We start from the raw sequence: 12,132 nt of genomic DNA on the forward strand, positions 1-12,132 counted from the left end.
TTCCTTACTCCTTCGCTCTCCCTCCTGTACGAGCACAAGGCAGAGACTGGACACTCTCTCTGTTTGCTCTCATTTTAGAACAATGGTTGTTCAAGCTGTTGGTTCCTCCAAAACAATGTGGGAAGTGGTTGTTCCCTATGCTGCCTCTGTGTATGCGGGGTGCAAATACACATAAATTGCAGTTATATGGACCTTTGGGGGAGTTAGTTTCCAGTGTCAATATTAAATTCTGAAACTGTACTACTGCTGGGCCACTACGCTAAAATCTGGAAAACATTAACGTAATGACAATGCAATTTTCTCTTTATTTTCTTTTAATCTTAAGAAAAACAGGTTTTAAAATTCATTCTTTCTTTCCAGAATACACGCGCTTGAAAATAATAGAAAACCTAAGATAGTGAGATGCATTTTTGTTGTTGTTAGTGGCAATAATACCAGCCCAGAACACTGCAAGCCACAGTGTTCATCTCTCCCCTACTTTTTTATCCCATCATTTATCTTATACTATGATCTCCTACAGCTGAAGAGCAGGTGATGCTATTCACTCAGTTGGCCAATTTGTCTGTTGAAACAACATGTTAAGCGTAAAGAGCCCTTAAACTGCAGACAGAAACAGAGAAGGGTGTTTAAGCTTTTAAAATAATTATGTAAAGTATAAGAAAACGGTTTCTTGACCACCAAAATAATTTTTGTTACTTGTTTTCCTCTCAGTTGCTTTGTTTGTTCTCCAGCTCGTATACATTTTGAGCATTTCTAATGATTCAAGACTGAGGTAGTAATGTTTCTAAACCAGTGGGTTCGATGATGACCTGAGGCCTGCAGCTTTCAGGGTTGAATAAATGCTCTGCAAGCCGGTGTGTAACGTTCACTTGGGAGCATTACAAAACTAGATGTGTATCCCTGCTAAAATCAAGCCTTAATGATTTCTAGAGAAAATACAACTATGATGCAGGAGAGATTAATTGAATAAAAGGAAATGGCAAGCAGTGTGCTGCATGCTTTACAAAGTTCTTGCTCTAAGAATAAGTGTTTAAAATAGTTACATAAATAAACCAGCAGCTTTGCATTACCACTCCCAAGTTCTTGCTGTGTCTAAAAGAGGTAACTTGGAAGTCACGGCCATTGTAGGTGATTGACGTTGTACAGAATGGACCCAAGAACATAAAATTACATAGCTGGAGAAAAAATTAATGGGTGTGAGAGATGTTCATAATCAGGAAATTACTCTGACAGTATTTCCACATTTTTTATAGAAATAACAGCCATTCGCATGGAATTCGATACATGAGCAGCACAGCGAACAGGATCAGGGCAGTCTCTGTAACACCATATTATGTTCACACATCCCTTTTCAGAGTAGCTTCTATCTTTTAAAATACAGATGGCAACATTGTCTGAAATATTATTAGCATATTAAATATGCAGAGCTATGGGGGTTGATACTAATAAATTCTGTGGAGTTACTACTACTTTTCCTGGTGTGAGGTCTCAATCAGGAACAGTTTTCACTCCTTCCTTTTCCTTCTTTTTCTTGTCTTAAACCTGTTCCTAGTTCAAATACACAAATCCAAAAAAGTACAAATTCTGGTGGTTGCCTGCTGGAATGAGTTTGTTCTCTCAGCTCCTGGACAAAGACTGTCCACACGGCAGCTGGCAGAGAAAAAGTCCGAGGAATCTTTTTGGAGACCGAGTACGTGCAGTAGTGTGTCAGGGCCAGCAATGAAGCACTGCTGGCATGAGCAATGAATGTAATTCTGGCCAGAAATGGCTGAAGCTTCCCTAGGTGAAGACCAGGCCAGAATTCTTTTCCTTTTGGCAAGAGATGTTTGTGTTTCTAACCTATGTTTTTACAAGCTAAATTGATGCTGATATTCCTGGGCCAGTATCTGGTTTTAGGGCAGAAAGTATTCGGTAGCAAACGAAGCTGCTGATGGATGGAGCAAATAAACAAGTTGATGGAATGAGGGAGGGGAAGCAGTATGGGTGAAGGTAACAGTTGGTGAAGAATGCGAAGATACTTTGTACATATAAAGTCCAAAGACAAACTAGAATCAGTCATGCCCACCACATCCTGCCAGGCTGGGCATTTCATATTTCGTCCCTCCTCAGACTTACCATCCTGCTGTTTCACTGCAATTTCTCCTTCTTTCACCTTTCCAAGATCTGGCTTTTGCATAGGCAAGGAAATGCAGCCTTTCTGTGCCTCCTCCTCAAATTAATCTGCTGTGGCCTCTTGGGTGATAAGCCTGGTTCAAAGCCTTTGCTTTGAAAATCCTGTTACCATATTTGTGTCACACATCAGTGTTAATTCATACACTGAGATTGTTTTCACTGGTATTTTGCCAAAATCCTGCCAAGTTTACAAGGGCCATACGCCTAGCGGCAACAGCACTTTTTCACATGTTGTTACAGGAAAGTTATGGTAACCTTATAAATAAAACATACCGGCATTATTACGTCGTGAGAGCCCAGCCTCGCTAAAGGCTCTCTTTAAAGAGTAATTTGGTGATACCATCGGAGCCAAGTCATGCAGTCAGTCATCCTCTCACATTCCTTTGGGTTTTAATTAAACAATTACTTTACAGCTTTCCTTAAATTTGAAAGCTAAATAATGTAGGACTTAATTGAGGAAATAAGGAGCCAATCGTTATCTGTTGCTCTGAGCCTAGACTGAAAAAAATACCACGGTTCCACAGAAAGCTGTTAAAGAAAGTTCTTACAAATGAATTTGCTTGAGTTTTTTGCTTTATTCTGGACCGAATTCTGGCCTTGTTTGGATGAGGAGTGAACAGATTTGAAGTTATTTTGACAAGTAACCTCAGGACTTGACCTAAACACCAGTGTCTCATTTTCCATAAAGCAGGAGAAAGAGCTGACGCTTCTTTGCTGGGGTCTTAGAAGTTTAGCTAATTTTGTTCCACTGAACAATAGATACCTTTTTTTTAAAAATTATTTATTATCGGAAGAAGCAAATAAGTAGCACACCAGCAAAGAATTAGGCAGCCGATTCATTTCAAGACAGGAGACATTTGTGGCTTTGTGGTTTGGTGAAAGTATTTTGGTAAAACTCCAAGAAAAAAAATGCCTGGTTGTGCTAAGGTGTAGGTGTGGGTGAGACGTGGAAGAAGAAAGCATAAATATGAAACTTTTCCAAAAGCAGAGATCCGAGTTAATGAAGCCATGTAAGTCTTACCAGGAGGCAAAACAAGACAGCGAAGTACAAACAAAACATTTCCTGTCAGATATTATGATGTTGGCTGGTAAAACCATGATTACCCTCGGACAGCACTTCTTCATGGTGGATCATGGCTTTGCAGATGTTGACTCTGTCAGACCCTCTCTCTGCTCCGATGTGCTTCTTCCCCTTTAAGTATTGCTTTCTATGGGCTCTGTCTGCAGACAGCAAAATGAATTGTGTGTGACAACCAAGCTAACCCACTCCCTACAAAGAGCTTTTAATTTCACTTATCTGGCCCACCTCAGGGGAGACCAGGCATTCGGCAGCGGCTGCTGTGGCAGTGAGCCTGGCAGCGTGGGAAAGCCCAGGCCACGCTCCCCAGCATAGCTCGGGCTGCCTTGCTCTGCCTGCTTCAGCGGCTGACCCTGCCAGGGATCAAGGGAAGTTTTACTTCCACTTTTAAAAAAACTAACATAACATGGTTCAATAAAGTTCAGTGCCAATAGTAATGTTTTATGTGGAAAATGAAATGCCTCCTTGAAAGAGCAGATAATGCAGGATCTGTCTGCTATCGAGGGCTAGTTTCTACCTTTGAATTCCAGGTGACTTCCATTCATCATTTCCAAGTATTTAGCATGTAAACCACAGCCATGCTCTTTCCAAAGGGAATGTTTACTAAATTAAGCATTAAAGGAATATGAAAGCTATTCTTTATTCTAATGATACTTAATTAGAAAAAAACATGGAAATAGATTGAAATAATTAGTCTTAATAAGCAGTAATTGCCAAGTCTTGTGCAATAGAATAGCCTTCAGAATTTAGAGATGGAGAATAATAATGCTGTGGAACTACTAACAGACACTGCTTTGAATAATAATGTAACTTGTGAAGTGTGTTTAATGTTCCTGATGTCTTAGAGTACTAAGTCCCTACCTACTATTGAGACCCTTGTGCACTTACTATCCATCGGGATAGTATCCGTCCTGCTATCCATCAGGGTAAACGTATATTGGATCAAGACCATCTGAGGTGAATTCAAGTAATTAGGTTAATAATGAAGTTTAATAATTTAGTTTACGTAACGTAGAAGTTTATCATATGCACATAGAGGTGGGTTGTCTGTACTTAGTGCTTTGGACCAATTTTTGCTTCAGGTGAGGTGTCTGCTTAACTTTAAGTTTCAGGGCAGCACTAGCCCCCCTATATGCAGAGAACAGGCAAACCACTACAATAGCTGAAATAGGAAGAAAACAAAATGTTTTTTCTGTTAGTTCGACTTTTGTACTCTCAAGAGCAAAATGATAGCTGCCTGTACATATCCCGCATATTGTAAGAGGTATGCCAAACTGGTACTGCACATTACCTTGTTGAGTCCCCCCATGCTGGCCCAGGTTTCTTTGGGAAAGTGCAGATTAACGGCATCTTCCCAATTTGGTCTCATTTTCTCGATCTAAAGCTCACTCTGCCCAGTTCTCACCCTGAGCTCCCATTAACAAAAATGCTAACACAGTGAAGAGGACGGAAGCATTGTTTAGTGCAGCTTGCCACTGTATTTCTATGCCATATACTTCAGTGAACCTTATGCAGTAACACACTACTACTAAATTTAAAAATCATACTTCTATATGCTTTTCTTATGAGAACTGCAAAGTGTTTTAGTGAATGCAAGAAATTATTTTGTAGGGCAATCGTGTGGGGTTCCCCATGTTTGAGCTAGTATGGAAAGAACCGAGCAGGATCCTGTGGGCAAAGACAGCAACCAGATTTATAGCAGTTAAGCAGGATCCCTCAGTCCCACCTACAGCAACTCTGCCAAGACTGAGAAGATGAAGATCTGAAGGTAATGCTCTACTAGAAGATCAGTCATATAAAAGGAGGGCAGGAAAATGTCAGCAGCTGAAAGTCTGAAGGATAGCCAAAGGCAGCAGCCACGCTGGTATTGGGAACATAATGAAACCAAGACCACCGCTTTGAAGTACATCTAATTAAGAGGGCAACAGTAAGCAGCCCTTCCTCTCCACTCTTGATCCAGTGAACACAAACATCTAACGTGACCCAGTTAGGCCAGGGTTTGACAATGGAGTAAACGCAGCACTATGGCTCTGAGCTGGATGAGAAATGTCAAGACCGCGTAACACAGAGTTTGTTTTTTTTTAAAAAAAGTTGACAGGCTAACCTGGTTTTGGCAGGCTTTATGCCAGGTCAAGTATGTCTGCCTGTGCCACTGTAACAATGCCTTATTGGGGTATGGCCCATGTTCCTGCAGCTACTGTAAAAATACAAAACCAACATCAATTCTGTGCTTGGGCTAGAAGAAAAACACGTGCCTACATCTGACTTGAATCATATTTATATTAATGAGTTGACCTGACAATGCACTAAACTAGTATTCACGATCCTTGACCAGCACCCTTGGATGCCTGATGTAATCTAGACAGTGTCAGTGTCTCCTTTCACAAGTGGTTTTGGGTGATCATTGTTTCTCTGTTTTCCTACCATAAAAAGACACGCTGTTTTGAAAGGGCTTTGGTATGTGTTGGTGCGAGCCTCTGCTATTTACAGCTCCCGAAGAAACTCGCTCACTCAAAGGGCAGACCTGTCAGGCCTGCTGGGCGTCGTGACCGGCAATGGAGGGAGGCATCCCAGCGGCCTAGAAGGGTGTTCAAATCGATCCAGTCTCCCCGGGGAGTGCCTCAAGGCTGCGGCGCACACTCGAGCGGGCACCCCAGGAACTTGAGGAGAGCTCTGGAAAACCCACCGGAGCCCCGCGCCCAGCAAGCCCGGGCGGCGCTAGGGCCGGCAGCCCAGCCCCGGGGCTGCGCCTGCCCAGCCTCCCGCCCCGCCGCGGCTTTAACCGGTGGCTCCGGCCCGTAAGGCCTGGGGGAGACTTTTCTGGCCTCGCCTCGCCACATCGCAGCCGAGGCCGCGGCGCCTCCCCAGCAAACCCCGGCGCTTCGGGCCCGCCCCGCTCCGGCCGCCCCTGGCTCCGCGCAGGGGCCGGCAGCCGTTCCCCGGGCCCGAGAGGGCCAGGCGGGACGCGTCACGGGAGGATCCCGCTTTTCACGGGGCCTCCCAGCCGAGGGGCTCCTCACGGCTCTGAACGCGCCCCGGGAAGGGCCAGGGCGCCGCGTCCCCTCCGCGCTGCCGCAGCCGGGAACGAACGGCCGGCACGGGGCCGCCCAGCCCCTTCCCGCGGCGGCGCCCAGCCCGGGGCGGGGAGGCGGCACCCGAACGAGGGGCCGCCGGGCAGCCGTGAGGGGAGGCCCCGCCCGGCCGCCCGCCCGCTCCGCCCAGCCCTCCCCTTCCGGGGCGCCCGCCCTCCGCCCGCCCTTTCTCTCCGCCGCGCCCGTGGGGAGCAGCAGCGCCCGGCGCGGCCCGCCGGGACCCGCCACGCCTCCTCGCCCGGCACCTGCTCGGGGCGGAGCGGCGGCGGCCGGAGGAGCGGCGGGAGGCGGCGGCGGCGGCGGCTCCGGAAGCGGCCCCGTTGGCGGTGAGTGTGGGCGCCGGCCGGCCTCGGCCCCGCCGCCTCGGCAGGGCCTGGTCAGGCCTGGCGTGGCGTGGCGTGGCGGGGTGGGGTGGGGTGCCGGCCGGTGCCGCGGGCGGCGTGAGGGAGAGCCAGGAGCTCGAGGCCCGGTGGCGGTGGCGGTCATTGTCCCCGCCAGCGCCGTCTGCGCGCCCGGCGCCGGACGGGCCCATCCCCCGCCCCGGTGGCCGGGAGGGGGCGGGCCGGGCCCTGGGTGCTCCGCCGGGCCGGGATGCACGGAGTTCCGTCGCCCACCGGAGGGCCCGCCGGCCTAGGGGAGGTGGGTGGGAGGTGCCGCTACTCCTTCCCCGCGCAGACCGGGGTGGTGGTGTGGTCGGTGCCGGCAGGGGCGGGGGGCCGGCGGGGTTTCTGCCGAACCCATCTTGGATCTGCTGATCCAGAGTAGCCGGGAGCGGCGGCAGCCGTAACCCGCCTCGCCCCGCCTGCGAGGAGCCTGCGTGCCTGTGTGCGTGCGCGCCCGTCTGTGTGTGCCGTGGCACGGCGCCTGTGGCTCCGGCCTTCGGCGGGTGCCGAGTGCGAGGGACAAAGCGTGGGCCAGGGGCGACAAGGCGCCCTGGGGCTGCCGGTGCCACCGCGCCCCCGAACCGCCACGGTTCCAGAAAACCCGTGTGGCTGTGAGCATGCCGGGCGAGCCGCAGGGCTGAGGTAGCGGCTCGCAGCTCGGGTGTAAGGACAGCGTTTTCCTCGGAGGTGAGCAAGGCATTAACACTAGCGATCCCTGTTCCTGGTCACTTAGATGTTGTCACCCACGGATTTACCCCAGTTAGCCTGTTTATATAACTCTTATAAAACTTGGGGTTTTGTGTAGCAGTCGTATCTGAGTTTTAGCGTGTCTTTGGTTTAGCTTAATGTATTTTCAGGGTTGAGTCAAACCAAAGCAAGATAAATTCATGCTGATTTGACCAAATCTGTGGGGTTTTGATACTACTTTGGTTGGTTTAGTTGGTTATGTGCAGTTATTCATACACCTGAGGAGGAAGTAGTGTCTCCGGAGGAATCTGTGATAGCCGTCTCCTTACTTGGCTCAACTCCATCCAGAACAGCAACGCCTGATTTTTACTGCAATTCTTAAATGCCCCAAGTCACTTGTAAATATAGTTTAGGTCTCTGAATTACAAGGGTTTAAAACAAAGGCCACTCAAATTGCTGGGGGATCTTAATTACCTGCTTACCTTGTGTGTTTGTGGGCCTCAAAGAAAAGTGAATCTTTGGTGAAAGGTTTGCTGGGTGTGGACCGCTGGAGGAAGAGCATGGAAGAGGATGCCAGGAAAGGAGGGGAAGAAATAATGCAAAAGGCATGGAAGGTTCTCTGGTGACAGAAGCCACGTTGTGGTGCCCTGTGAGACACAGGACTAGGCACAGAGGGGCAAAGAACACTGATGACTAAGTCTTTCCCCTTGTTTTCATCTTTTCGCTCTGAAGAACTAACCAGAAGCCGTGGGGATTTTTCTGGTGTTTTTTTTAATATTGGTGTTGATGAGGTGAGCTGGAATTAATTAACTTCCTTTAGAGGCACACCCTGTTACCCTGATAAACAGTTGTCTGTCTTAATGAGTGTCCATGTACTCCTCCAGATCTGCCTTCAGCAAAATAACTGGTATATCTGCCACCGCTTTTGTAAAAGCAATCAAACCAACTCTCCATCCGCCTGCGCTGTGATGAGATGGGCTTGATTTCAGTGCAGTCTTGCCTCGTGGGTGTTCACCTGTCAGGAGGTTACATAGTGGTGTCACAGCAAGCTGGTGAGCAATGTGGTTGCACACAGGTTTGCTTTTCCTTTCAGGTGGCAGCAGGTCCTCGCTGTCTGCAGGGAAGGGAAGAAATGTGCTAGGAGTCCTCCAGCAAGGGCTTATTTCTCTGGTGTGGCTCAGGAAGGCGGTCCAGACTTCCCAGCTTCCTGGCAGCACTGCTGCATGGCACTGCCGATACTGAGTAAACAGAAGCTTCTTCTCTTTTTCTGGGGGATTTGTGACTTAAGGTGGAAAGGCAAAGGACTCCATCACAGTTTGTACATGTTGGAGAGCTTTCAGTAGGTAGAAAGTTGTTGCGGTTTGTCTCTGGGACTATGATGGGAGCAATTTTAACATGCTTCGTTAGAGACAGGTAGGCAGAAGCAGCTGGGGAGGGTGCTGTGACATTTAAGGCTCTGTAGTAGATGGGTTTTTAAGTCCTCTAATTCGATGCATTATAGAAATGGCTCAATAAAATGTTTATGGGTTGTGCTTTCTTTGTGTAAGAAAAAAAAAGTATTTGAGAGTGAAATACCTAATTTATTATGTGATACAGATTTATCCTGCTCAGTCTTTCCAAGTTGGCATTACAGTCTGTTTTTCTGCAAAGGTGAGGCATTGCCTGCTAATTAGTGTCATTAAATGGGTTCGTTTTGTACTAAGCTTAAATTACATGCTCAGATCTACTCAGTTATTTTTACTCTTTTGCTCATATACACAAGGGAGTACTTTCGATGTATCCCAAGGATTTACTTACAACTTGTTTAGTGGTCCGTTAGGCCTAGCTGAAGCATACAGTATTTCCTATACTTTTGTAGTAGGTCTTCATCCTACTGCGAGTGTAAGGGAGAACAATAATTTTTATATCTCTGTAGCAAACAGAGGAGAGTGATGCCCGCACACTGCCCTTGCTAACATGAGGCTTGGTTGTCTGTTAACAGTCCTTGGTATTGGGATACAACCTGTGTAAAGCTTGCCTTCACCAGCTTGTGCCAGAGGAAGAGGAAAAACCTGAGGAGGAGGACAAAAAGTTCTCTAAAGCTGCAGTGACTGCAGTTTCAGGAGGCCAGAGGAGTGCTTCTGGTGCTGGGGAGGCCCAGTCTCAGCAGATAAACTGGAGCATCAGAGCTCACCATGATCCTTGGGTTGTGGCACGTTTGGCCGGAGTGTTGGCTCCTGCCATCACTGCCCACCTTTCCCAGATCAGGAAATTTGGTAAATACAGCATGGCAAGAAAGAGGAAGAAATGTGTGTTTGTAGAGGAAGAAAGGAAGGAATAGCCCTGTCATCTCCCTGGTGGTGGTGGTGAGGGTTCAGGCAGCAAGGCTGCAGTGGCTGGGGAGTGGTGCGACCAGACCTGCTACAAAATATGTTGGAAATTAAAAGCATAACCTTGGAGGTGTGGAAGGCACTCAGAGAGTGACAGAAGCCCAGGAAAAGGCATTTGTAATAAAAAAGAGCGCTCATTGAATATGAGAGGGCTGTGAGGAAAAAGGATGGAAATTTGGATCATGGTCATTTGCACTGATCTGTTCCCTGCTGTGTTGTCTAAGAGGGAATGATTTAGAAATCCCTCAGCTGAGTTTCATTTGCCTCAGCCGAGTTTCATTTGCCTCAGCCAGGGTGTGTGTCCTTGACTTAAGCAGCTGTTCTAGTTCATAGTTTTCAAACGTGTCACATACGTCCTGCCCTGAGGCAATAGGCCTTGAGTTGGGAGTCGGCTCCCTGGGCTGGCAGAGCTGTAATTCTGCCCCAGGCACCCCCTTTGGTGCTGGAGCATGGGGCTGCGAACTTCATGACATCCTTCCTCCAGCCCCTGCAGGGTTGGGGGTGGTGTATGGAGGTGCCCGTTGTTAGCTGTGGTTTTGAGGCTGAAGGTGTTTAGTAGAAAAGTCGGGGAGAAATGGGTATATGCACGCCCAGTGCAGCACTGGGAGCCTCTGCTTGCGGTGATAGTACCTAGGCCAGTCTGGGAAGCATTGGCTAAAGGAGATATGAAGTCTTTGTTGCAGATTCAGAAATGCTCAGGCTGGTTTGCTGGGAGATGGTCTTCTGTTCTTACGCTCTTTCCTGGGCATTTGCTATTGGAGGTGGTAAGATTTGCCTGGAAGCTGAATGGGAAAGAACATGTTAGGCTTGTGTCCTGCTTGGACTATGGCTGGGGTGGGAGCCACATGGGACAGCCTTTGAATCAGCTGTACTGGAAAAGTTGCCAGTTCTATACTTTTCATTTAAGGATACGATAAATGGCTTTCTGTATTGCAGGCTTCAAGATCTTTCCCTTTTTTAAGTCTGGATTGCAGCTGAGCTTTTTACTTTGATTGTATTTCTGTTAAATACTTGGCTGTGTTGGTGTTGAGACTCTCAATTCCTGCTTTCTCTTTTTTGACAGACACTGCAGCAATACATGCTTTGGCTTGTCCCTTATAGCTTCCAGTTGATTCCTACCTAGAAGACAGTCAATGAAAAGCTTGCAGCTGCTCCTTATCTTTTTGGGCAGAGTGAGAAAGTAGTGAGCTGGGTAGTTTTTGCAGCAAGGGTCAGTCTCTGTCTTCCTGCCTTCTGTGTGACCCAGCCTGTAAAAGACTTGCTTATCCCTTCCTCCTCTTAGATTTGGGAGGTGGTGGCAATGGTTGTTGGCAGTCCCTTATAAAGGGATGAGGAATGACATCTCCATCTACTACCGGTGATAAGGCAATTGAAGAACAGCTCCTTGACGGTGAGCACTGCTGCTGTTGACCTGCCCTTTGTGCGTCCTGCCTAAGATTTCCTCCACTATCTGTTGTAGATGATGGAAGGCACCCAAAAGGCATGTAGAGCAGTCCACATATTTTTGGTCTGTTTACAGGAGAGTTAACTACTTCTGCTTAGTCTGTGCTGTCTGTGAGGTTTTAGCTCTTTGCACTGAGACAAGCTCCAATTTGCCTCCATTCAGCTAGACTGCAGTCATTTGTGATTTCTTGTATTTCATGCTGGAGAAAATAAAGGAGATTGAAGGATGTTCTGTTCAGGAGAGCAAGCTGTTAAAAATGTATAGCCTTTCCGAAGGAATGTGTGTTCAGGTTGGCATACCCCATACAATTTCTAGTCATTTTCACTTTTCTCAAGATACTCTTTTCAGGTTTATAGTATCTATATACTACAAGAATTTCATACTTGTCAAACCACTGATCTCAAGGGTGGAATCAAAGGAGAGCTGGCAGCAGGCTTCAGGCCATTTCTCCTGAGGGAAGTGGTCTGATTTCAATTCTGAAAGTCAAGGAAAAGAAAATAAAAGGTGGAGTTCTCATTAATCTTTAAAAACTATCTAAGCACAGTTACTGATAACTTCTCCAATGAGTCACTTACTGTTGTAACACAACAAACACAAGCAGTACTATGAACCTAATAATATTGCTTCCTAGTTAAAAAAAAGAAAAAAGTTTTTCATGCTTTCATAGTGATAACATCCCATAAAGTACAGCAGGAGGACCTGCAGAAATTCAGAACCCAGAGCATAGCAGGTCCTGGCACCTCTGCTCCAACATGATCTGGCCTTTCAGAAGCATCTGGGTGGCCGACATGGGAACTATAGGAGCTTCACTTGATTCAGGTAAATCTGCTATAGATGGGCTTGCTGCCTGGTACCGTCCCACGAAAAACGTGCTTTTGGTGTGGAACTGTATTGCTGGTCTAGGTGA

The 12,132-nt window shown here is 47.4% G+C and overlaps 1 protein-coding gene across 2 annotated transcripts in view; it reads left to right on the forward strand.

The window, feature by feature from the left end:
- The first annotated feature begins 6,521 nt into the window (after window positions 1–6,521).
- BCLAF3 (BCLAF1 and THRAP3 family member 3) overlaps window positions 6,522–12,132 on the forward strand; it is a 35,765-nt gene continuing 30,154 nt past the window's right edge. For both annotated transcript variants that reach the window (XR_005102618.1, XM_037377235.1), the window contains exon 1: window positions 6,522–6,668. The gene's annotated coding sequence lies outside the window, so the exon portion shown is untranslated. The remainder of the gene's footprint in view (window positions 6,669–12,132) is intronic.

The sequence above is a fragment of the Falco rusticolus genome, chromosome 2, assembly GCF_015220075.1.
Source record: "Falco rusticolus isolate bFalRus1 chromosome 2, bFalRus1.pri, whole genome shotgun sequence".
NCBI classification, from domain to species: domain Eukaryota; kingdom Metazoa; phylum Chordata; class Aves; order Falconiformes; family Falconidae; genus Falco; species Falco rusticolus.